Here is a 27,994-nt window from a genome sequence, read left to right on the forward strand (position 1 = left end):
GTATTATAAATACCTTGTTTGGTATAATTTTTAGTCAATGTATAACTAATGCAAGTATTAGTTATACACTCTATTGTGTATTAAGGTGTGTATTACTAATACCACTCATTTTCTATGTATTAGTAATGCAAAGTCTTTAATACATGCATTAACTTATTAAATGACCTTAATACCCCTCAATTTTCCTCTCAAAATATTTCACCATTCCTTTTTCCGTCATTTTAATTTGCAATAGTGAATCTTTTCAAAATATTTCACAATATTTTTTCCCAAAATTTTAATCTATAACAATGAATAATTGATTTAAATAATTGTAGCATATTTTTGCTTTACTTCGAGGATCTTTAAAAAGATTAAAAAAAATTGAGACTATTACTTAATTTTACGTCTTATATTTTATTTTTGTTTCGACTATGTTAATCCGTTGGCATAATATTTCATGCGCAAAGATGAAGGTCTTGCAATTAATCCGAAACCTCTATATACTAGTTCAATAATACTAATTATATTTGAGATGACAAAAAAATTTTGTTGCAAAAAAATATACAAAATCAAAGAAGGGCATTTTTGTAGACAAATATTTCTTTTATAGAAATTATGTAAGATGTATTATTTCTTATACATCAAACCAAAAAATGTATAAGAAATAACACATGCATAACTAATACAAGTATAAGTAATACAAGCATTACTAATGCAAGCATTGCTAATACACTGTATTTTGCATTGATCTTATACACTCTACCAAACGACCCCTTAATGAGAAGAGGCGGTTATGGAGTGTCACTTGGACAAGGATAAGAAACCAAAATGCCCTTAAGGCTAAGTGACCAAAACGCCCTTAATAAAGGGAACCAAAATCGTGAACCAACAAGTGGGATCTAAACCCAAGAGTCCTCAAGTCTTCAAGGCTCCAAGCAATCTTCCACACTCGAGTTTGTTTAGTGGTATGCTCAAAATGACCCCTCCAAGTATGATCCCGTGCCCTCCATGCGACCAAAGCTTGATTCTTCACGTAGTGACTTTGAATGATGGCATCGAAAGCTAAGACGACCATTTAACTTGTATCAGGTCGAGTCCTATGTTAAGGTTGGATCTCGAGGCTGGGGTTAAAGTCAAGAGTGGAATCCCGGTTCGATATCGGTCAAATCCCAAAATGAGGTCTGGGTGGATTAGGTGGTGGTGAGGTTGAAAAAGAGTTTCTGGATTTAATTTATTTTACTTTATATAGAGAAGTCATTTTTTTAAAATGAAAGAAAAATAAGTTCATTTATAAATTATTTTCAAAATATTCAAGTCAATTAATCATGAGAAAATTAAAAATTATTTTATTTCATACCAAACACACCCTTGAAGTAATTTTTATTTTCAAAATATTCAAGTTCATTAATCAGTTAATGCAGTTGTTGGAAACAAGGACAAATTTACCTTTCAATTTTGTGATGTAGAGCTAATATTGTAGTCATTAAAAATATGGTGTATATATACCCCACCATCTAACAAATGGTGCATATTTATCATTTTAGTTCACAAACCTATATTTACTGGAATATAAAAAAAAAACTAGAACTTATTTCTTTTTAATTCCAAAAATATCGAGTGGGTGTGGCTTTAATATTAGATCATCAGTTTGTTTTACATACGCTTCATATCCGATCCAAATGAAAAAAAAAAAAAACAAATATAACGGTGAAATTAACAAAAATAAGAAGTGATTACACATTTAAGCAAATAAAATTCGCGGGGATAAATTTTCAAAAAAATTCATAAATAGCAAATTAGACTCATTAATTAAAAGGCGCAGAGTAACCTTTTGCTAATTATCCTAATTATCTTTTCTTTCTCATTTCGATGTAGTATTCATCTAAGATGTTATGTGCATCTCATCTTCAAAAACTTATCAACCTAGAAGCCTATCAACCTTGCTTGACTATCTTTATCAACCCTTCTTCTTAAATAAGTGGCTTCACAAATTAATCGTACTTGACTAAGTATTAATATTGACGCAATGTAGATCTTCCTACAGTCAAATTATAAACTTTAGTGAATCCCAAAATTTAATTTTGTGGATTATTTGTTAAAGGACTCCGATGAAGCACACCTTTAGTTTTACTTTGGTTCTCCCTGTATTTCTCTAATTCACCACGGAGTAGGGAATTTGATCACTTGGTGCAGAGCTGAGGGTACCAATTAATTCTATATAATGTAAGGAGTGCTTGAGCTTCACTAGAGTAGTTGGTTGAGAACTGGAGAGGTTTCCCAAAAGCTGTAGTAATCATCTCTCTGTTTCACTTATTAAAATTAAGATCGCGATATACATAATCTCTGAATACAGAAACTCATAGCAAGGTACTATTTAGTATTGTCAATCTGCGCTTGTGCTTGAGTTTCGACATCTCAAATCAATAGAATGATGTATATAGATACACGACTATCTGGCTAGTATTGTATGGTAATTTATCTCCTTGGGCTTGATTTTTGACATTTCATACAATGCAGCGATGTGCATTTATTTGGTGTACCACTCACCACTAAAAATTACACAAATACACAACTTATGTTTTCAATATTATAAAAAATCCCAACTTCCTAAACATATTGCAAAAATTCCAAAATATACAAAGAATGCTAGGTATATGTCAGCTATGTTATGTATATTAATAGGGAGAGACAGTAAAGTAATTAAAAAAGTGAGAGAGTGTAATTACTTCCAAAAGGGTTAGTATTATGAACCAATTGTTCCACATTGAAAAAATAAAGAAATGCTAAGCGGATTATAAGTCAAATGAGTTCTCCATCTATTCAACTAGTCTTTTGGGTTGGGTTCTCCCGTCTGATTTATAACATTGGTGTTTTCATTGAGAGTCCCATGTGTGGGGAGCCGCGCGTTGGGCCGTGACTCAAAGTGGTGGCCTGGACCCAAGAGGGGTGCTAGCCGTGACCAACTGGGCATAGCAGTGACCAATGAAGATCGATCCACGACTCAGAGTGGTGGCCTGGACCTAGAGGGGTGCCAACAGTGACCAACGAGGTCGTTGGTTCTCAAGCGAATTATAACCCAAATGGGTTCTCCCACCTATTAGACTAATATTTTGGATTGGGTTGGGCTCCCACCCAAGAGGGGTGCCAGCCGTGACCAACTGGGCATAGTAGTGACCAACGAGGATCGATCCACGCGTGGAGCCGCGACTCGGAGTGGTGGCCTGGACCTAAGAGGGGTGTCAGCCGTGACCAACTGGGCTCCGTCGTGACCAATGATGTCGTTGGTTCTCAAGCGGATTATAACCCAAATGAGTTCTCCCATCTATTAGACTAATATTTTGGATTGGATTGGACTCTCCCGTTTGATTTATAACAGTTGGTATTTATGTTATTTATACATAAATGTAATACAGTTTGAATGATTATTAGGCCTTCATAGTGATCTAGTGAACAGTGGGCAACATGCTGTAGAGCATTGCAAGATCTTAAGGAGTCAAATTTTAAAGCCTGGCAATTACATATGGAGGCAAGTTTGATCTTGGAGGCAACTTTAGGTCTTCTCAATCTTCATCATCTATCTTGGAGAAGTAAAGTTCAACATCATCATCTCCAATTAGTTCCAATCTGGAGGGCTCCCACTGAAAACATGCGGAAGGTCCACAAGAATGAGAGAAGCTTTCGATATCCAAGTTGAGGATTATCCATGACCAAATGCATGTAACACACCTTAGGATTTCTATCTTTGTCGATGAGTATGGCTCTGCATCCCTGCAGTAAAAGTTAATTGTCAGTCTTGTAATGCAGTAAAATCAGTGGCTGAAAGATAGCATATTTTACCTCGAAAAAATCCTTGCTAAATTCTCCCCTCAACAAATGACAACCCATCCTATAATCTCGAATAACGCAACTACCAAAAAAACGAAACCAATACTAACAATCTGCAGATACTCAACAACTCTCCAATTAAAATGCTGGCTAAATAAAGCATTAGGAGGCCTGTGTAAAAATGTGGTTGTGGAGAACTTGCAACACAGCAATACTAATCTAGTATCTAATTTAAAATCCAAAATAAATAATCCAATTGATCTTTTTGAGGCAGCGAAAATAAAATCGAGTATGAATTAGCTAATAAGTTGAGGAGGGGTTGCTAATAAGTTGTACGAATTAGCTAGTAGCATAAGAAAGAAAAGAACATTTTATTGATAAGTTAGACCTTTTAATTCAATTGAATTACCCAAGGATAGAGACAAAGCCAACGGAGGTGAATCTGTAAAGGACAAACGGTTGAACCAGTATGAGGACCAGTCACTGTGCTTCGAATTGAGGATCAGTCACTTTTCATTAACAATCTTTTGGTAAAGTTCTTGACCTGATCATAACCAAACAGCTGATCTGGCCAACTTCTCCAGAAGCGTAATATAAAACAAAGTAGTTTTACATTGTCCTTTCTTCCTCTATTTCATCACAGAAATTAACTACCATGAATTGACACCTGATAACTGTTTAAAAGGCATTTTAAACTTAACAAAGCAAGAAGCATGCCGGTACATGAGGAAACAATAATAACATGCGTCATCTGTATCTCCATTACATAACTTTCAGTTGAAGGAGGAGTAAATTTTGTCCAACACATAATTAACCAAAACTATTTCCAGCCTCTGAAACTCTGCCTTCCAAAACATATAGAAGCAATGAACCGAGTAGTGATTGACTTACTGATCTCAATGAAACTTTAAGACTTGTCGGAGATGCTTTCTTCAGGGATTGGAGTGTTGAAGAGATCCAGTCATCCTTACTGTTCAAAGCCTCATTTTCCTATTGATGAGTCATGCAAAATTCACATCCAGTAGTTTGATAACTTATTTTATCAAAATTTAACAAAGTAATCTAACCACAGAAAGACAAGAGGGAGTTGCTTGGATGGTAAGCACCCCTCTCTTCCAACCTGAAGGTAGTGAGTTCGAGTCACCAAAGGAGCAAAAAGGGTGTGAGCTCTTAGCGAGGGGTAAAAGAAAAAATGTCACCACAGAAAAGAATGCATCTAAAAACTATCCATATCTCAAACTTACAAGAGACGATATAATTTCTTCGATTGTTCTTCGAGAGAAACAGCGATCAATAATCTTCATCCTACATACACAAAAATTGCAGAACTGAAACCGGTGCACTGTTGAGAAAGGGTCCTGAAATTTCGAAGACTACTAGTTTTGTATTTATTTGAACAATCTTTTCCTCTAGTCAATGAAAACCTTGGAAATCTATCCATCATTTTAAACTTCTAATGGCCAAATAAAGGTAGAGTGAACATAGTCTTGGAACAACATAAAGAAAAGTAACACAACAGCAAAATAACCAATACGAAAGAGCACAGATGATTTATGTGATATGCTATCAATAATATGCTCTTTAATAAGTTCAAAAAACTCTCTTTAGAAGGTATGCTTCCAATAAATCAGCGCGAAAACAAATACCGTAACAGAGATATTGAATGAACTCGCTTGTGATAAGAACTTTCTGCTTTCAACTTTGGTATGTTAGAGAAGAGACTAATGATGGAAGAAATAACATCTGGATCACCCTTATTTACTTTAGCAAGTGTTTGTTCTAAAAATGGCAACCTCTGTGAACAGGAGGAGAATAAGAAAGCATTCAAGTTCAATCAGAGAGTGTAGATGTCTATCCATGTCTATAAACCGATTATTCGAAATGCTATGCCATTATTCATGTCAGATAAATACAAATTTTAGCACAAAAACAGACCATATAGCATATCAGTAGACCAGTGGTAACTTAGAAGAACTGAATAATTTTTCTCCTAATAATTTAAATTCATATTGTGGGTTCCCAATCGTGCTAAAAGAATTTCAACTTATATACTGTACTCTGCATAATGCATCTGCAAAGCTCTACTACTTAATAGATGGGAAAAGAAACAAGAAGTGAGACTAATTATTAGATGCCACACCCAAACGAAATTTCAGTTTGTACTTTACATCCTGGTCCACTGGAGGTGTAACATTTACCACAGACCTTCAAAATCTTTTTAGATCTATACTACATTTGGTTCAAAGTAGACCCCCAAATGTGAGAAACATGGCCAAAATTGGCGGAAATTAGACTTCTCTTTTTTGGATATGTGGTGGAAATTAAATTCCAATGAGAAAAAAACAAGAAGATGATGAGACCAATATAAGTATATAACATATGTCAGATAAGATCACCGTCCTAACACCACATGCCTAATATCTTCCTGCAGACAGTGAACTGGCAATTTAGTTATTACATGTCCGGCAATATCAATTTTGTCATTTTATAGACCATTCAGGATGGACATATTTGCAACAGAAGACCTACTTCATTTGTTAAAGAAGCAATTCCAAATGTTCAGAACGTGATGGGTATTAATGCATCATAATACCTCCGAGTGTACAAAATGAGTTGCTAGACCACAAGCAATCATTTCAGCACCATCCAACCTAGCACCAGTAAGACCAGCATATTCCCCTGCCAAAGAATATAAGAACGTAGTTAAGAAAAACAAGACAGTATTTAACTATTTGTACCTGAAAATTTCTCCATGCATCGTAACATAGGTAACTATTCGTGAGGAAGGACCAATCTTCCTTTTCCGAATCTTTTCAATTTTGGTTTTAAAGGTACCAGGGAAGAAGCAGAATTAAAAGCAAATAGCTGGGGGTAATTATAGTTCACAAGATAGACTCAAACTAGCCAAGCTTTAGACCAGGTGATAACATAAATTCAAACACTGACAAGTAAATAACTCCATGCTGAAAATTGAATAAACTATATCTAGTAGTATATTATTTTACAAATCTGAACAATGTTACAAGTGGAATTACCGAAGAATCCTGGAAGCCTCGAATAAAAGTAAGAGGCACCTACATCAGGAAAGGCTCCCAAAGCTGCTTCACGTATAGCACAAACCTACAGGAAAAATGAACATGAGAATATGTTGACATGAAGTTTGCAATACCAGAATGTGTCGAAAGTATTAGATATTGTTTTTTGCCAAGGAAAAAATAAGCTCTTGAAGATTTACCGTCTGTAAGGTTTTCTTTTAATTTTTCTAAAACTATTCCACATGAATATTAGATATTGCCTCATTCACAATAAATAGAGACATATTTCAAGTGAATGCCAATTAATGTGGTACGTCAAATTTTAAAAGGAAACCAAGATATTTAGATTGAAGAATTGAATCTATTACTCAAGGAGATGCAATACCGACTTCTCTGTTGCAACTCGAAATCTACCATGTACAGAAAGACCAAGTCCACCTCCCATGACAATTCCATTTAGGATGGAAACCTTCAAGGGGCAGTCCAAATAAGATTAACTTACAACTCTGAGAATTGTATCACAATACTGAAATTACACATAACCTATGTTAACCTGCGGTTTACTATATGTTGAAATCACAGTCAAGGGTGTATTGTTCGCGCATAAAATCAGCACCCCATTTCCAGTTACCTGAAAGCATAAATAAATAAATGAACAATTAATTGTAGTTGCCTAGTTTTTAGTCCTTAAGCTATATGCACTTAAATTAATTGTTCAAAATTTTGAGAACATCATCCGGATAGAGCATAGTTGGGTGGCACAAACATTATCAAAGGTCATAATCTCACTCATAAACATCAAATAAGACACAAGAAAACAGATCGAACAATATCATATCCCATAAAATGTTGTAGAGTGCTCTAAATTTAACTATAGGACAATTATTTACTCTGTTAGGTGTTAAAAGTAATTAGTTATTGTTTCCTGCATCTACGTTGTTGAACATCAGGCAGAAGAAATTCTTTCTTTTCCTTCTTGTTCATAGGATGCCAGAATCAGTGCCAAGGAGAAAAGTTTAGATCATATTGGTATTAGAAAAAATTTTCCACCATGGAAACCACTCCTACCTTGTCCCGCTATCTTCATTTTTAATCTTATTTCTCCTATTATGCCAAGACATCCACCTCAAAATCCTCATCTACGAAACTTTCATCATTTGAATATTTGAGTTCTTGATTGGCTAACTGTCACGACCCGAACCGGGGCCCAGGCCGTGACGAGCATTCCGAACCATGAAGGTCCGAAACACCCCTATCTATCTGGTAATCATGCACATAATTAATATGATAAAAGAAATGCGGAAGATTCACAATACTACGGAAACATGGTCATGAGTCCAATGAAATCAATAATGGGAAATAATGTCCCACAACATCTATCGGCATCTGATAACCATCTGCGAAATCTCTACTACATGACTAAAACAAACAACTGTCTGAAAATTGGGACAAGGCCCGTTGGAGTTACATAGTGACACCATACGTACTAATGTATATATATATGTTGTTTGATGTATATTGTTACATTTTAGCATCTGTTTTGGGCCTAATACTTACTCATATGCTGCAAATGTCATTTTACTTTGGGCCTGATTTACATGATCTGTATACATTCAGCATGACCCAGTCCACTATCAAAAATATAATTAATAGTGGACCCGGTTTCTCGAACCTTCAGATGGAATAACAATCGACTACTTTCTCTCTCTAATCTCTTTCGTCTCTCTCATTTCCTCATATCTAGTTAGGGTTTATTTGCACTTCATACGATCGAATTTGGTTCGATTTCAACTTTAACATGGTATCAAAGCAGGTTTTTCGGTAGATCTCAACGCGAGCTTTCGTTCGATATTACCCTCACACGGAGTTTTCGAGTTTTCGTGCAAGCAGAAGTTTTTTTTCGGGAGTTTTTTGACGAACAAGACCTAAATTTTCTAGGTTTTGTGGAAGCAGAAGTTTCTTTTACTGATTTTTGACAAACAAGACCTAAACTTCTTCATGTTTAAGAAGAATTCCGGAAACTTCTTTCCATATTGGTGTATTTTCACTGAATCTAAATCTCACGCCTTTTATCTGCATACCGTGTTCATCTATTGTGAAGTTTAGTGTATTCTAGCTAAGGCGTGAGATGAGTTTTGGAAATATGTTTTGAGTTTTGTATATCTCCACTGTATTGTGAGGATTTCAATTTTTTTCAACTTCATACTTGTATATCGTGGGTATCGTGAATGGTATAGTGTCGTATCTTGCTCAATCTATCGTAGGCTGATTGTAGATCTATTCGATATGGAAAACCCTACTGTGCAAAATCAGCAGACTACTAATAGCGTTAATTCAACCACAAGTGGTGGTTTTGAGGAATTCACTGTGGATCCCTCACATCCGTTCTATGTTCATCCTTCTGAGAGTCCTAGCTCTCAATTGGTTCCTATAGTTTTCAATGGAACTGGTTATGCTATTTGGAGGAACAATGTGATCACTTCCTTTTCTGGCAAAAACAAATTAGGAATGGTAACTGGCAAATATCCTAGACCTGAACCTAATAATCCTTATTTCCCTTTCTGGGAAAGATGTGACCACATGGTCAAGGCTTGGATTATCAACTCCATGACTAGAGAGATAGCTATCAGCGTGATGTGCCTGTCTAGTGCTAAAGAAGTCTGGCAAGATATCAGTGATAGATTTGGTCAATCAAATGGGTCTAGGTATATACATATTCAAAGGGAAATAAATACCACAGTGCAAGGATCATCTTCTATTTCTGCTTATTTTACAAAAATGAGTCTTTGGGATGAACTAAATGCCTCATACGTTGGTCCTGAATGCACCTGTGGATCCTTAAGCAAGTTCATTCAAAACCAACAACTTTTCCAATTTCTTAGTGGCCTGAATGAGACATATAACACTGTAAGGAGTAATACATTGATGATGACACCTTTGCCATCTATTAGTAAAGTGTATGGACTCCTACGACAAAATGAGAGTCAAAAGGAAACCCAACCTGGAATTCCTCACTTCTCCAGTGATTCAGCTTCCTTTAATGTCTTAACACATGTCCATAAACCTTATAATCAGAAGGTTTTTTGCAACTCCAAAAATTATAGTGTACCCCTGACGTGCAAATATTGCAAGAAAACTGGGCACAGTATTGAGACATGTTATCAACTACATGCGTTTCCAGCTGATTTCAAGTTTACAAAGAACAAGAAACCAGCTGCATCATGTGTACAAATGTTGCATCCTTCAACCTCCAGTAATGTATCTACATCTAATGTCACACCTCCTCAGGAATCACCTAATGGTTTCACTAAGGAACAATATAATCATCTAATGAGTTTGTTTCAACAAGCTCAGGTCTTCCTTTTGGTTCTTAATCAATCTGTTATTGGTGATGTTTCTGGTCATGCTAACTTTGCAGGTTTGTCGATTAGTTTTGTTTTTAATTCTGAAGTTCACAGTGTATCCAAATATTCCACTTTAGGTATAAACTCTTGGATTTTAGATTCAAGTGCTTCACATCACATGACTCCACATAAACACTTGTTACATAACATACAACCTCTTCTTGTACACTTTCTTATCACTTTCCCAATAGATATAAGGTCAAGGCAATGTCTACTGGATCTCTCTCCTTAAGAGATGACATCATCCCGCCCAATGTTCTTTTGGTTCCCTCTTTCCAGTTTAATCTACTTTCCATATTCCAACTCATTACTCAGCTACATTGTTTAGCAGTGTTTTCTAATTCTGCTTGTCATTTGTAGGGCCCTTCTCTGAAGAGGCCACTGAAAATTGGTAAAGCTTCTAATAGACTATACTACTACCATGCCGGTACCACTCAACAGCCATGTCTTGATTTACCTTCATTTTCTACTTCTTCTGTGTGTAATTCTTGTAATAACACTGCTGGTATTCCTTGTAATAAAAATAAACTGGACTTATTTTGGCACCAAAGGTTAGGTCACTTGCCTTTTCAGAAAATGAGGCATTTACATTTCTTACATTTCAAGATCTCCTCTTAACAACCTTTTCTTTGTGATATTTGTTCTAAAGCAAGACAACAAAGACTTTCTTTTCCCCTTACTATTCATACTACTATGCCTTTTCAATTAGTACATGTAGACATGTAGGGTCCCTATCACACTAGAACTTATAATGGTTTTAGATATTTCATTACTCTAGTTGATGATTTTAGTAGAGTTACTTGGACTCACCTTCTCTCTTGTAAAGGCAATGCTCTTTCCATCCTCAAAGCTTTTGTGTCCATGGTGAAGGTTCACTTTAATGCTTCTGTTCAGTCATTCAAATCTGATAATGCATATGAACTGGGTAGTAGTACTGAAGCTGCCTTTTTTTTTTTTTTTCTGAAAATGGAATCCTTCACCAAACCACAATTCCTCACACACCACAACAAAATAGTGTTGTGGAAAGGAAACACAAGCACTTGCTTGAAACCTCTAGAGCTTTACTGTTTCAATCGAATTTACCTATTAAATACTGGGGTAATTATGTCTTAACTGCCACATATCTCATTAACAGACTTCCCTCTTCTGTTCTACATAACATCTCTCCTTTTGAGAAGCTCCATGGTCATTCTCCATCTTATGACCATCTAAAATCTTTTGGCTGCTTATGTAATGCCCATCCTCCTACTATTAATAACGAAAAGTTTCATCCAAGATCTTTAGCTTGTGTCTTTATAGGCTACCCATGTGGCAAGAAAGGTTACAAACTGTTAATCCTCACTGCTCATTCAATTTTCTTTTCTAGATATGTTATATTTCATGAACATCTTTTCCCTTACTCCCCTTCCTCAAATATCTCACCTTTACCTTCTTCTCATGATTTAGACTTTCCTCCTCCCTCTTACTCAGTTTCAATTCCTTTTTCTCATGTTCCCACTTTACCAAACCCATCCCCACCTCTTGTTTCTCTTACTCCTGCTATTAGAAGGTGCTCTAGACCTCACTCTACACCCACTTCCCTATCTAATTACATTTGCACATCTGTTTTTAAGGTTTCCTCAGTAGAAACCCCCATACTTGAACCTCAGACTTATCATTAAGCTGTTTGTCATCCTGTCTAGCAGGATGCGATGCTTAAAGAATTTCATGCTTTTAAAGCTAATCACACTTGGGATTTAGTTCCCTTACTTTCTCACAAGAAACCTATTTCTTGTAAGTGGGTTTACAAGATCAAACATAAATCTGATGGTTCTGTGGAAAGATATAAGGCTAGGCTGGTTATTAGGGGTGACACACAAAAAAAAGGCGTTGATTATACCGAGACTTTCTCCCCAGTTGTGAAATTTACCACTATCAAGGTTCTTTTATCCATTGCTGTTAAAAGAAACTGGACTGTTTATCATCTTGATGTCAAGAATTCATTTCTTCATGGTGATCTTAATGAAGAGGTGTATATGAAGCCTTCTCTAGGCTTGTCTTTATCTTCTTCTAATCCTCTTTCTGCTGCTTTGGTTTGCAAGTTGAGAAAATCTCTTTATAGCCTCAAACAGGCCTCGCGACAGTGGTTTTCCAAATTATTTGAAGCTTTATCCCTTCATGGGTATATTTCCAGCAAAAATGATTATTCTCTATTTACCAAGTGAGTTGGCGATTCCCTTACTGTGTTGGCTATTTATGTTGATGATATCCTCCTTGCTAGGGATAATACTACTGAGTTGGATTCCTTGAAAATGTTCTTGGATGACTAATTTAAGATCAAAGATCTTGGCCTTGTTCATTATTTTCTGGGACTTGAGATTTCCCATCTTCCGCAGGGCTATCTTATGACACAACACAAGTTTGTTTCTAATTTGCTTGTGAGTTCCATTGTGAAAATTTTTCCCCTGTTTTTGCTCCCTTGGATGCTTCTTTGAAGCTTACTGCTGATATGGATGCCCCCTTTACTGATCCATCTACATTTTGGCGCCTTCTTGGCAAGCTGAATTTCCTTCAACATACTAGACCTGACATTTCTTATGCTGTTAAGCATTTGAGTTAGTTTCTTACAGGATCCTCAAGTTCCCCATCTTATGGCTGGGCTTCATGTTTTGCGATACTTGCTCAATGCTCCGGATCTTGGTTTGTTGTTTACAAATTCTATGGACTTCTCCTTATCAACATTTTCTGATTCTGATTAGGCGATTTGTGTTGATTCTCGCCGGTTAGTTTCTGGTTACTTCATCTCTTTGGGTGGCTTCCCTGTCTCTTAGAAGAGTAAGAAACAGCCCACCATCTCGCTCTCTTCAGCTGAGGCTAAATATCGTGCACTCCGCAAAGTTGTAGCTGAATTATCATGGTTGGTGCGTTTGTTAGCTAATTTTGATGTTGTTGTTACTGAACCTATTCCTGTGTATTGTGACAGTCAGAAAGCTCTCTATATTGCTCGCAATCCAATTTTTTATGAGCGCACCAAGAACATCGAGATTGATTGCCACTATGTTCGTGATTGTTTCCAATCTGGCCTGATCTCTCTTCATTTTGTTACATCTGCTTCCCAGTTAGCTGATATCTTCACGAAGCCACTTCCTGGTCTATCTCATCATCATATTCTTCACAAGCTTGGTGTGTTCTCACCTTCCAGCTTGAGGGGGGTGTTGGAGTTACATAGTGACACCATACGTACTAATGTATATATATGTTGTTTGATGTATATTGTTACATTTTAGCATCTGTTTGGGCCTAATATTTACTCATATGCTACAAATTTCATTTTACTTTGGGCCTGATTTACATGATCTATATACATTCAGCATGATCCGGTCCACTATCAAAAATATAAAAATAGTGGACCCGGTTTCTCGAACCTTCAGATGGAATAACAATCGACTACTTTCTCTCTCTAATCTCTTTCATCTCTCTCATTTCCTCATATCTTGTTAGGGTTTATTTGCACTTCATACGATCGAATCTGGTTTGATTTCAACTTTAACAGGCCCCCAGTAGACCCAAAAATATTAAATGATAAATAAATTGCCAGACATCAGGCCTTTCGGAATATAGAAGGCTCACCACTTGTCTCTGCAAAACTATCTGAAGAATCTACTGATTTCTGGACCCCTAGACTGTGCCTCCGAACTTGAGAGGGAAGGAGATCAATACAAAGTACTTATAATACCCTGCATGTTTCTAAGCTAGGAAGTAAATAAGTATTCCTACGTATGAAATCTCCTATCCTATGATTCATACTTGAGTACATGACTTACAATGAATATCCTAGTGATAGGATAGCTTATGATGCATTAAGCATGTTCATATGAGTCACTTAAGGTAATACAAGCTAAGAGTTTTTGAATCCATCAAGTTTTGGTGTTCAATTTTGCAAGGGTCATCTTTGAATGAGTATAACTCAATGTTAATGTGGTATTTTGGTTGATTTATACCCACCAAATTGTATAGAATCGAATTAGCTTTCCAACAATACTAATTTTACCTTAATCCAATACCGGAGCGAAAAGTTATGCCCATTTTCGTGAGAGACAGTAAGGATAGGCGATTGGTTAGGCGCCGCCTAACCCAAACATAGGCTATTGGTTAAGCGCCGCCCAACCTAGCTTAGGCAATCACTTGGGCGCCACCTAAGTCAGTTCCAGGTGCCAAAAACACTCTGTTTTGAGTTATTTTAAGGGTAATTAAGTCTTTTAACACTCCTTACACGTCCCTAAACTTAACCCTACGAAATATATAGCTTTTAAACACATTACAATCCTATTAACATCTCAAAGCTCATCATCCAAGAGAACCATAGAAGAAAAACAACTAGAGTTATGCAATCAAGCTTGAAGATCAAATTTCAAGGAAATTCCTCCGTCAATCATCAAGAACCTCCTTTCCAAGGTATGCGTAGTGTTCATCTATGGATTCAATTCGTTCATAGAGCTCAAGAATCATGCTTTTAAATGTTGTTTTGTAAACTTTTTGTGGTGATATGAGTATGTACATGTTGATGATGGATGTTTAAGTTTCAAGATTATATCTAAGGATGTTTTCATGAAATATATGTGGTTGTTGGTTGAAAATCATGAACTTTGGGTTGTTTAATATAATGCAAGTATAAAATCCACCTATGCCTTAAAGAATGCATGCAAGGTGTTTGATAAAATGCCTAGGATGCTAGAAATTCCTATTTACATGATTCCATGATATTCACATGACAAGTCCATGTTAGCTATACACTTCAATATGAATTTCCATGCTAATTATGTATTCTTATGGTAGTGGCATGAAGCATGTATGATGATGAAGATATGAATTATGTATGCGAATTATATCTATGCTTTTCCTATCATGTTTGAGATGTTGAATAAATACATGAAGTATAATATCCCTAAATCATTACAATATGAACTAAACATTACATGTTGCCGTTCCCTTACGCTTGAGTGGTTTCCATGCCCTTGCTATGAATAGTATATGTTGTTGGAATGCCCATGATATTAGAATATGAGATTTATGACTTGATTATAAGCATTCCTATTCATGATAGATATTATGATGACCATGTACTTCATGAAATCCCCCACTCATGTATTATGGATTGTTATTAATGGTCATGTACTCAAGAAATTCAAGTTGTGTCAATTTCCTTCCATCAAGTCCTGGGGGTACTTATACCCGGAAAATATAGTTGTGTGCCTAGATCCATGTCATGTTTTCACGATACTTTCAGTCAAGCCATGATCTATAGAATTCAGTCAGTCATGTGACTCAGGAAAACTCAAAAATCTCAGTAATCTCAGTAGTCCAGTAATCTCAGTAATCTCAGTGCTTAGTAACCTCAGCAACCTCAGTATTCACAGTCAATCTTAGTAACTTCAGTACTCTCAACCAGTCCTCAAAACTCAGTACATTCTGTCAGTCATCGGAATCCAGTAAACTTAGTTTAGCTTCGCTAAACAATACCACTAGTATCAGTTCAGTTAATCAGTATCAGTTCAGCTAATCAGTTCAGTTCAGTTCATCTTAGTTATTCAGTTCAGTGTCCTTCAGATGGGAGTAGAAGTTAGCACCGAGTGAACCCAAGGATGGGAACTCACCTGCCAGTTCAGGGTATGATTTTTAGCAGTTATCCTTATGTTCCAGAACTACGTAGCCAACGTAGGTTGAGACATCTTAACCCGTCAGACTAGGGTTGATGAGGTGGATTAACCCGTCAGTTTAGGTTTTCCATTGTTCTCATTTGAGTACCTGCCAGTATAGAGTTCTCACAGCTGTCTTTACCAGTGGCACGGTATTGACACCCCTCTAGTCGGGGCAGAGATTGGACCCCAGCTTAGCTATTATAGCATATTTGGGGCATGTCGGTTAGATAACTACTTCCCACAGTTTCAGTTACAGATTTCAAGACTGTCAGCTACAGCTACCCAGTCTCAGTAAAGAACTCAGATAGTTCTTCAGATTTTAGTATATCAGGACTATTAGATATAGTCAACTCAGAAATAAAATTGAACTCAGATAGTTTCCTTCAGATTTATGGACTGTCAGATACAGTCACTTATGCTATCAATCACAAAAGTTATCAGAACTCATGCTATCAGTACTCAGCTTCAGGACTGTCAGATATAGTTAATCAGACCAGTTCTTCATAATTCGAATTGCTAGAAACAATCATTTCTTTACCAGTAATATAGTATCAGTCTCCCAGTATTCAGTAATACAGTATCAGATCCATCACTTATTAGTGATTTACATATCAATATCAGTAAACTCAGTCTTTCAGAATCTCATTATTAGTACTCATGTTGTCAGTATTCAGACTCAGTAGTCAGTATCTCCACGAGTTCAGTTACAGTTACGTATGCATGTATGTACTCTCACGTTCATATCAGTCAGTATTTTTCATGCATATAACCCTTTGCATTTAGCCTACTTCACTCGTATACTCAGTACATTCAGACGTACTGACGTATTTGCGCTATGGTGCTTTCTCTTATGTTACACCATAGGTTCAGAAGTATTATCTCCAAATTAGCAGTAGATTCCAGGATCAGCAGTCAGAGTTAGACGTGAGTTCTCATCCTTCGAGAACATGATGATTTTATTTCTATTTCAGTTTTCAGTTTATTTCAGTAGTTGGAGTTAGTTGGGGACATGTCCCATCAACTCCTTATTCAGTTCAGTTAGAGACTTTCAGACTAGATGTCAGATTAGATGTTCAAACTTTAGTATTTATGTTTCTTTTTGGTATTGTTATACCATATTTTTCAGATATGTATCAGTATTGAACCTTATGGCCTTACAGTTCATGTTTCCGCATATTTTATGAGATATTATGCAGTTTACAGGTACAAATATCAGTCATAGGTTAGCTTGTGGTCCCTCGGGGTCATGAGCACCATGCAGCATTCCGGTTCAGTGAATCGAGGCGTTACAGTACTGGTACGCAGAATAATCCAAAACAAGGTAGAGATTTTTATATAAAATAAATGAGAGCTGATATAAAACACATTATTGCAAAATGATTTTGAAAATACATGGGCATAGTATAATAATTTTTCAACAAAAATGCAACACATTTGAGCTAGGTGGTACAACCTACAATTTCACATTTTCACCAATTGTCAAATCTCGGTTGCCGCCAAGATTAGAGTATAAGCGAGGGAAAGACACATAAGATCACACAACAGTGACCCAATCAAGTATGGTAGTGTACAAGATCACAAAGCAGGGCTCCTAACCATAGTCCTAATTTGGGATGACATAACATCAGGTACACAAGATCACACAGCAGGGTACCAAATTCTCGAGTCGGCAAACACGATTTTCAGTGTAGAGTCATTTGACTCGTGCTTTCTTCGGGTAACCACCTATCTCACAAAATCAATGCATTAAACTCATTTTAATCAATCACATGTCATACTCTGCAGGGTATCTTCATACCCGACTTGCAAGTCATCAATATCACATCAACTTTCCAACTTTTCATACCATTTACCACATGCACATATGTATGACTTTCACACCATTAAAACACATACACCATGGTTCTCAACATGCAATTATTCAAAAAATTTAATCATTTATGAGTAATGTCATATCAATTGCAAAACTCATGCTCTCAATGGTTTAACACTAGTATAATATGGGGTATAAATATTATCATGGGAAATTTAGAAAATTCACAACTCATGTACATTGCACCCTTTTGAAATTTCAGGTCTCATGTTCACAATTCAACCATTTAAATACATTCAAAAAAACAACTCTATGATATCTCAATAATTTTTTCAAAATCATATATCAAAACATGTTATTTGTATTAATTAAAAACCCCCATTTGTAAGAACATATATATACTTGTATAAATTTAAAGTCTTGCGTAAATTCCTTTTTGAAAACATGCCCATGAAATTTAGGACAACCCCACGTACCTCTATTTACGAAATTAGCGGGTGCTTGTTGAAGCCTATGATCTGGGGATTTCGAATCTTCAATCGATTTTGAAAACCTACAGTTGAATCTTGGGTTTCTTGAAGTTCTTGTTTGAAACCCTAGAGAGGATTCTTGATGATTCTAATGAAAATAGGGTTAAATTTACCCTTAATGACTCCTGAACGGAACTGAAAATTTAAACTTAAAAACCCGATTTTGGGTACCACCGCGATGCGCCACAATCGCGGTAGTCCACTGAAATTCGACGAATGGGAAATTGGGTGCCTCTGCGACGCGCCACCATCGCGGAGCCCCACTAGAATTTGAAGATTGTCAATTTGACCCTCTCCGCAACGCGTTAGACCCCAAAATGATGATGTTTACGTTTGGAACCTTAAATTATTCATAAATTCTTCACCGAGGGTCCGTTTTGGACGAATCTTATATCGTTGGAAAGCTAATTCAGTCATTTACGTAATGAAAGGTGGAAATCTAGGAAATTCCACAGGAAAAATAACTTAGATCACTCTAGAAGCTAATGCTTAGACTTTTCATGGACGGAACTTAGCTAAGAAGACGTCGGGGTGTTACAATATCCCCTCTTGGGATCATTCGTCCCCAAATGGTGATGCGGAACATAGAAAAGCACGATTCCAAGAATACTAAAGCATAGAAATATTTAGGTAAGGTTTGTACCTTCAACTCCGCCATCTACTGGGTCAAAAAGGTGTGGGTATCTTGCTCTTATGTCGTCTTCTGATTCCCAAGTGGCTTCCTCAACCTTTTGATTTCTCCACAACACCTTAATTGAAACTATTTGTTTACTTCTCAACTTTCGAACCTAAAGATGTAGGATTTCAATAGGCTCTTCTTCATATGATAAGAAGGCTGTCACCTTGATCTCTTCTATGGGAAACACTAAAGAATGGTCTCCAATGCACTTCTTCAACATGGATATGTGAAATACCGGATGGACAGAACCCAAACTGGCAAGAAATTCTAACTCATACACAACACCACCTATTCTCCTCAAAATCTGATATGGTCCTCTATAGCGAGGACTCAATTTACCTTTCTTTCTAAATCGCATAACTCCCTTCATGGGAGAAACCTTCAGAAATACCAAATCTCCGACCTCAAACTTTAACTCTCTCATTCTAACATCGGCGTAGGATTTCTGACGACTCTGAGCCGTCTTAAGTCGTTCTATAATAAGCTTCACATCTTCCATTGCCTAATGAACAAGATCAAGCCCAAACATCTGCATCTCACCCACTTTATACCACCCTATTGGTGACCTACATCTTCTCCCATACAATGCCTCAAATGGCGCCATCTTAATACTAGAATGGAAACTATTATTATATGCGAACTCTATCAATGGCAAGTGCTCCATCCAATTACCTTTAAAATCAATCACACAAGGTCTCAACATATCCTCAAGGGTCTGGATGGTGCGTTCCTCTTGCCCATCCATTTGGGGGTGAAAAGCAGTACTTAGGTTCACTTGGGTACCTAAACCTCTCTAAAAAAATCTCCAAAACTGAGAAGAAAACTGCGTACCTCGGTTAGATATAATGGACATAGGTCCCCTATGCAAATGAACTATTTATGTGATGAACATCTTAGCATAATTCTCTCTTAAATAGTTACTCCTGACAGGAAGAAAGTGCGCTGACTTGGTCAGCCTATCTACAATTACCCATATAGAATCATACTAGTTTCGGGACTTCGGAAGTCCTATAATAAAATCTATATTTACTATCTCCCACTTTCATAAATGCAGAGATATCTCTTGGGAAGTACCTCCTGGCCTCAAATATTCTACCTTTACTTGCTTACAGTTTAAACACTTGGAAACAAAATCAACTACATCACGTTTCATGTTATTCCACTAATACAAAGTTTTCAGATTATGGTACATCTTAGTAGATCCCGGGTGAACAACATACCTCAAAGTGTGTGCTTCATCAAGGATTCTTTCCCCCAGTCCATCAACATTCGGGACGCACAACCTACCCTGATATCTCAGAATACCATCACCACCAATTTTAAATGACATTACCTTTTATTGACCCACATCTTTCTTGATTTGCACCAAGATAGGATCTTCAACCTGCTTCTCTTTAACTTCAGCACAAAGGGATGACTTAGCTATCTCATGAACAATCACCCCTCCATCTTCAGAATCTAAGAGTCGTACTCCCAGATTTGCAAGGCGGCGAATATCCTTCAACATCTCTCTCTTTCCCTCTTTAACATGAGAAAAGTTGCCCATAGATAACCTGCTGAGAGTGTTGGCTACAACATTTGCCTTGCCCGGATGGTAATACAGGATCATATCATAGTTTTCAAAAGCTTCATCCAACGCCTCTGCCTGAGGTTCAATTCTTTCTGCGAAAAAACATACTGCAAACTTTTATGGTCAGTATAAATATCAACATGCACTCCATAGAGATAATGCCTCCAGATTCTAAGTCCAAACACTACGGCTGCTAACTCCAAGTCATGAGTGGGGTAGTTTCGATCATGCACCTTTAATTGCCTGGACGCATAAGCTACCACCTTGCCATGCTGCATTAGAACACAACCAAGTCCCATACGGGACACATCACAGTATACCACAAAACTATCTACCCCCTCGAGAAGAATCAAAACAGGAGCAGTAGTTAGTTTGTCCTTCAACCTCTCAAAACTATTTTCACACAAGTCAGACCACACAAACTTTACCTTTTTCTGAGTCAATTTGGTGAGCGGAGCAGCTATGGAGGAAAAACTCTCTACGAACCTTCTATAATAACCTGCCAAACCCAAGAAGCTTCAAATATTGGTTGGAGTCTTGGGTCTGGGCCATTTTCTCACTGCCTCAATCTTTTGGGGATCCACTCTAATCCCGTCACTAGATACAATATGCCCCAAGAAGGCAATAGCATTGAGCCAGAATTCACATTTGGAGAACTTAACATATAACTAATGATCCTTAAGGGTCTGAAGGATAATTCAGAGGTGATTGACATGGTCTTCCTCACTTTTGGAATAAATCAGAATATCGTCAATGAACACTATGATGAAAAAATCTAGAAACTGACAGAATACCTTATTCATAAGATCCATGAAGGTTGCAAGGGCGTTAGTCAACCCGAAGGACATAACTAAGAACTCATAGTGACCATATCGAGTTCGGAAGACTGTTTTGGGAATGTCTGACTCCCTAACCTTCGACTGATCATAGCCCGAATGAAGGTCTATTTTTGAAAAACACTTAGCACCCTGAAGCTGGTAAAAAAGATCATCAATCCTAGGAAGAGGATATTTATTTTTAATAGTGACCTTATTCAACTGGCGGTAGTCTATGCACATACAAAGGAAACTGTCTTTCTTTCGCACGAAGAGTATAGGCGCACCCCAAGGTGACACACTGGGGCGTATAAAACCTTTATCTAGAAAATCTGCTAGCTGTTTCTTCAACTCTTTTAGTTCTGTAGGAGCCATTCTATATGGCAGAATAGAGATGGGGCGGGTATCTGGTAATACATCAATACTAAACTCTATCTCCCTATCAGGTGGTATTCTTGGGAGATCATCTGGAAAGACTTCTGGAAACTCATTCACTACAGTGACTGACTGAAGAGGAAGACTTTCAACCCTGGAATCTTTTACTCAGATTAGATGGTATATACAACCTCTGGAGATGAGCTTTCAGGCTCTAAGATAAGAGATAAAGTGACCTCTAGGTGCCACAGAATTTCCTACCCACTCAATTGGTGACTCATTCGGGAAAGAAAAAGTAACCTTTCGGGTTCTGCAATCAAGTGTGGCATAACACGAATGGAGCCAGTCCATCCCAAGAATAGCATCAAAGTCTACCATACCAAGTTCTATAAGGCCTGCCACAGTATCCCGGCTAAGAATAAACACAACATAATTTCTATACACCCTTCTAGCAACAACAAAATCACCTACAGGAGTGGAAACAGTAAAGGGTTCTACAATAACTTCGGGCTCAACCAAAAACCAACAGCCACATAAGGGGTCATATAAGATAAGGTAGACCCAGGGTCAAGTAACACATAAACATCATGGGAAAAGATTTGTAACATACCGGTGACAACGTCTGGGGAAACTTCTGCCTCCTAACGGTTGGTCAAAGCATATAATCGGTTGCGACCGCTCCCGGCAGCTGAAAGGGCACCCTTAGGAGGAGGAGCTATGGAGGTCGCTTGGGACATAACCCCCCTCCCTCTTCCCCGCCCCGCATTTCCTCTAGCAGAAGGGCAATCTCTCTGAAGACGACCCACCTTGCCACAAGAATAACAATTTCTCCCCTCAAAATAACACTTTCCTGGGTGATTCTTTCCGCAAGTCTCACACCGCGGATAAGTACAACGCTGCTGGGCTACACTGCCCTACGACTGAGTAACTGGGGCTCTGGATCCATGGTGAGTCTAAAACTCTAAGATTATCTGTCTGCCGGTGGTCTGGGCGCTGGGGCGCTGGCAGCAGACTGTGCATTACCCCAATTCTTCTTCTTCTTCCATTTATTTCCCCACTTACCTCTTTGAGGCTGACTGTGACCCTGGTCGGTAGATTTGGCTCTTTTTGCCTATCTTTCCTTCTCCCTAGATTCAGAAATCTTCTTTTTCTTCTCCTCTACCTATTGCATGTGAACTGTCAGCCTAGTAAAGTCCAACTCCTTATTCAACATAAATCTCTGACACTCAAGAACTAGATCATCTGAAAGGCCGGAAGCAAACTTTCTCATTCGGGCCCTTATACTACTCGTCATCTTAGGAGCATAACGAGCCATCTGATTAAATTTTAAAGTGTACTCCTTCACGCTCGTCTTACCCTGCTTGAGGTTCATGAACTACTCTACTTTAGCTTTCCTCATCTCTAGAGGAAAGAACCTGTCAAGGAAAGCTTCTACAAACTCATCCCAAACTGTGGGCTCAGCACTGTCACCCTTTGCATCCTCTCACTCATTGTACCATTGGTTTGCTACATCCTTCAGCTGGTAGGCTGCCAACTCAACACCTTCAATTTGATCCACATGCATCACTTTGAAAATTTTCTCCATTTCATCTATGAATTCTTCCGGATCTTCTTCTATCTTGGTGCCAATAAACTTGGGTGGGTTCATTCTCATGAACTGTCCCACCCTAGTAGCCTCCGACGTCACTGATGCAGACCCAACATCTTTCGATCGTTGAGCCTGATTAGCCACCAACTGTGATAGCATATGAATAGACTATCTGAATTCAGCATTCGAAATATCCCTCTGAGTAGTCGGGGGACGGTTAACATTAGTCGTGGAGCCCTAGGTAAACTGGTCGGGACTAGAGAGACTCCCGGAGTAGGGACAAGGTCTAGGGTGGGAGCTCTGTTACGTATCCTCATCCCATAAGTGAGACGGACTTCATCATTCTGAGCACTCTAATTAGTATTGCGACGAGGAGGCATGACTGTTATTTCTGTAAGACAAAAGATCACTGATTAGGAACAGACTTGACTCTGAAGCACGAACAAAATCACAAAGAAGGGAAACATTTCTTAAACACCTAGTAGCCTTCTGCTTATAAGTGTGGCGCACTATACACCCATAAACAAGACTCCACCCGACGTGATTTTGCAGATACCCTGGGATCATGAAATCGTGCTCTGATATCAAGTTTGTCACGACCCGAACCGGGGCCCTGGCCGTGACAAGCATTCCGAACCATGAAGGCCCGAAACACCCCTATCTATCTGGTAATCATGTACATAATTCATATGATAAAATAAATGCGGAAGATTCACAATACTACGAAAACATAGTCATGAGTCCAATGAAATCAATAATGGAAATAATGTCCCACAACATCTATCGGCATTTAATAACCGTCTGTGAAATCTCTACTACATAACTAAAACAAACAACTGTCTAAAAACTGGGACAAGGACCCCAGTAGACCCAAAACTATTAAATGATAAATAAACTGCCAGACATCAGGACTTTCAGAATATAGAAGGCTCACCACTTGTCTCTGCACAACTATCTGAAGAATCTACTGATTTTCTAAACCCCTAGACTGTGCCTCCGAACCTGGGAGGGAAGGGGGTCAATACAAAGTACTGGTATGCAGAATAATCCAAAACAAGGTAGAGATTTTTATATAAAATAAATGAGAGATGATATAAAGCACATTATTACAAAATAATTTCGAAAATACATGGGCATAGTATAATGATTTTTCAACAAAAATGCAACACATTTGAGCTAGGTGGTAAACCCTACAATTTCACATTTTCACCAACTGTCAAATCTCGGTTGCCACCGAGATTAGAGTATAAGCGAGGAAAAGACACAAAAGATCACACAGCAGGGTATCTCGACCCAATCAAGTATGGTAGTGCACAAGATCACAAAGCAGGGTTCCTAACCATAGTCCCAATTTGGGATGACATAACATCAGGTACACAAGATCACACAGCAGGGTACCAAGTTCCTAAGTCGGCAAACACGGTTTCCAGCGTAGAGTCATTTGACTCGTGCTTTCTTCGGGTAACCACCTATCTCACAAAATCAATGCATTAAACTCATTTTAATCAATCACATGTCATACTCTACAGGGTATCGTCATACCCGACTTGCAAGAAATCAATATCACATCAACTTTCCAACTTCTCATACCATTTGCCACATACACATATGTATGACTTTCACACCATTAAAACATATACACCATGGTTCTCAACATGCAATTATTCAAGAAGTTTAATCATTTATGAGTAATGTCATATCAATTGCAAAACTCATGCTCTCAATGGTTTAACACTAGTATAATATGGGGTATAAACATTATCATGGGAAATTTAGAAAATTCACAACTCATGTACATCGCACCCTTTTGAAATTTCAGGTCACATGTTCACAATTCAACCATTTAAATACATTCAAACAAACAACCCCAGGATATCTCAATAATTCTTTCAAAATCATATATCAAAACATGTTATTTGTATCAATTGAAAACCCCCATTTGTAAGAACATATATATACTTGTATAAATTTAAAGTCTTGCGTAAATTCCTTTTTGAAAATATGCCCATGAAATTTAGGACAACCCCACGTACCTCTATTTACAAAATTAGCGGGTGCTTCTTGAAACCTATGATATGGGGATTTCGAATCTTCAATCGATTTTGAAAACCCACGATTGAATCTTGGGTTTCTTGAAGTTCTTGTTTGAAATCCTAGAGAGGATTCTTGATGATTTTAATGAAAATAGGGTTAAGTTGCTCAAACATACCCCAAATCCTTTGTTTGGACGGTTTTAAAGGCTAGGGGAAAGTCAAATTTACCCTTAATGAATCCTGAACGGAAATGAAAATTTTAACTTAAAAACCCGATTTCGGGTACCACCGCGACGTGCCACAATCGCGGTGGTCCACTGGAATTCGACGAGTGGGAAATTGGGTGCCTCCGCTATGCGCCACCATCGCGGAGCCCCACTGGAATTTGACGATTTTCAATTTGACCCTCTCCATGACGCGCTAGACCCCAAAATGACGATGTTTACGACTGAAACCTTAAATTATTCATAACTTCTTCACCGAGGGTCCGTTTTGGACGAATCTTATATCGTTGGAAAGCTAATTCAGTCATTTACGTAATGAAAGATTGAAATCTAGGAAATTCCACATGAAAAATAATTTAGATCATTTTAGAATTTAATGCTTAGACTTTCCATGAACGGAACTTAGCTAAGAAGACGTCGGGGTGTTACACTAATGGTCCGTCCCATAACATATATCTGGTCTAACCACAACTGTGTAGAACCTATGGTATACATTTGAATTGGGAAATGACTTCAAAATATTGAAACTTATGGAACTTCTTCATGTTAGCATTTAGAGGTGTGTCGCACATATTTTTGGACGTCTAAAATTAAACATCTAGTGCATAAATAAGGATGGAAGAAAATTTTCACCATCATGGATCCAGTTAAGAATATAATCTATAATTAATCAAGATTGTCTTTACCAAGCTATAACCAATTTAGTGGACTACCTACTCTGGTGAATATTATGAACAATTGAGGCTACATCACCCCCAGCACAAAAAGCCCTTCCATTTCCCTGAAAATATTGAAACAAGAAAAGGAGTAAACGTTCCTTGACTGATGTTAAGATGTTTTATAACTTGTTACCACCAAAGCTTGTGAAAGAGAACTAAAACATAAAACTCAACACAAGAAACGAAACCAATACTTTTCCTTTCAGCTATTTTCGAACCTATTGTGCTCACATTTACAGGAAATAACTAACTACTTGATGCTCTAGCTAGACTCTCTGATGTCATTAAGTGGTTCAAGCACGTGCCTATGTCAAGTGTAAATTAACAGCTAATTAGAGGTAAAAAGTCCCCATTCTATCTAAGAATTTTTCTTTGGGGATCAGTAAAGGGCAACATTAGTGATTTCCAGCACTAAGAAAATGTGATGAAGTCGAGACATTTTTCTAACAAATCCTAGTATATATGGTGAAGAGAAATACTTGTCTTTTATAAGGTTAACCGGAATACCATTATCCTCCTTCCCCCAACCCAACCTCCTCCGACAAATCTGATATTTTTCTTTACATTGAACTCCGCTTCCAGCACAAGTCACAATGACCAAGAACTAAGAGAAACAAAATCGCAGATTGATGATTCAAAGAAATGAGAGTTTAGAATTTGAACAAAGCAACTCAAAAATCAATACAAACTGCCTGCCAGCATTTATAATTTGTTTATACCAAAAATACAAGATAACCACAGCTAAGCTATCAAGGCAACAAGTTAACTATCACAGAAGATCCTGCTACTAGTGAGCATACATACCTTCAATATTATCATCTTCACATTTGAATCTCCTTCACTGGCATGCAAAAGTTCCAACAGCCAAGATATCTGGACAAACAAATGCGTTTCACTTATTTTCATCAAGTGAACAGCAATTTAGTTACATCAATATGACACAATGCAGCTACTCCGTCGGTTTTTCAAGTGTAAAATTATGGCTGAAGAGAATAATAAAAACGATGAAAATATTTCTATAAAGTGGTAAGATTGTCCAATATCATACATAGTAAATACCATATGTTGGCATACCATTTGATAAGAAAGTGCATTCAACTACTTAGGCCTATTTAATATGAATGTTCTAACACTGCCTCTCTCCTCCACCAATACCTGATGACCATAAGGAAAAAAAGTTGCAACAATTGAATTTGAACAAGCATAAAATGAACAAAGATATGGGAAAATGGAAATCATCAAAATAATAGAATAGTTAATTGATTAGAATGACAAGTGGAAGGGTAAAAATTGAGTGATGAGAGGAGAATTGGACAGTACATGATCGGTTCCGCCATTATTAAAAAAGGCTTGAGCCATTCTGCTTATTTTTCAGCTTCCTTTTGGAGTTTCAGGACTCTCTAGCTCTGCATATTTATTGGCTGCAGCTACGGGGCTAAACTTCGTCCATTTACCAACAACCCGATTACACACGTTTCTTTTGTCCATGAGATTTTTTTTTTCTTTTTTTTTTTTTTTTTGGTGGTTTGGGAAAAGAAATATTTAGCCCCTCTGAATTTGTTACAAAAATTTACTTTATCCATTAAATTTAACCTGTAATTATTTATTCCTAAATAACTTTCGAGTAAATTATATGTAATCCAAAAACGTAATTTCACTCTCATAATGGAGAGTGTAATACACTCGCCGCCAAATCAACGCCACGTCAGATTCACCTAAAAATA

The 27,994-nt window shown here is 37.4% G+C and overlaps 1 pseudogene; it reads right to left on the minus strand.

The window, feature by feature from the left end:
* Positions 1-3,314: 3,314 nt before the first annotated feature.
* LOC107844038 lies at positions 3,315-27,994 on the minus strand (annotated as a pseudogene).

The sequence above is a fragment of the Capsicum annuum genome, chromosome 1 (assembly GCF_002878395.1).
Source record: "Capsicum annuum cultivar UCD-10X-F1 chromosome 1, UCD10Xv1.1, whole genome shotgun sequence".
Classification (NCBI taxonomy): domain Eukaryota; kingdom Viridiplantae; phylum Streptophyta; class Magnoliopsida; order Solanales; family Solanaceae; genus Capsicum; species Capsicum annuum.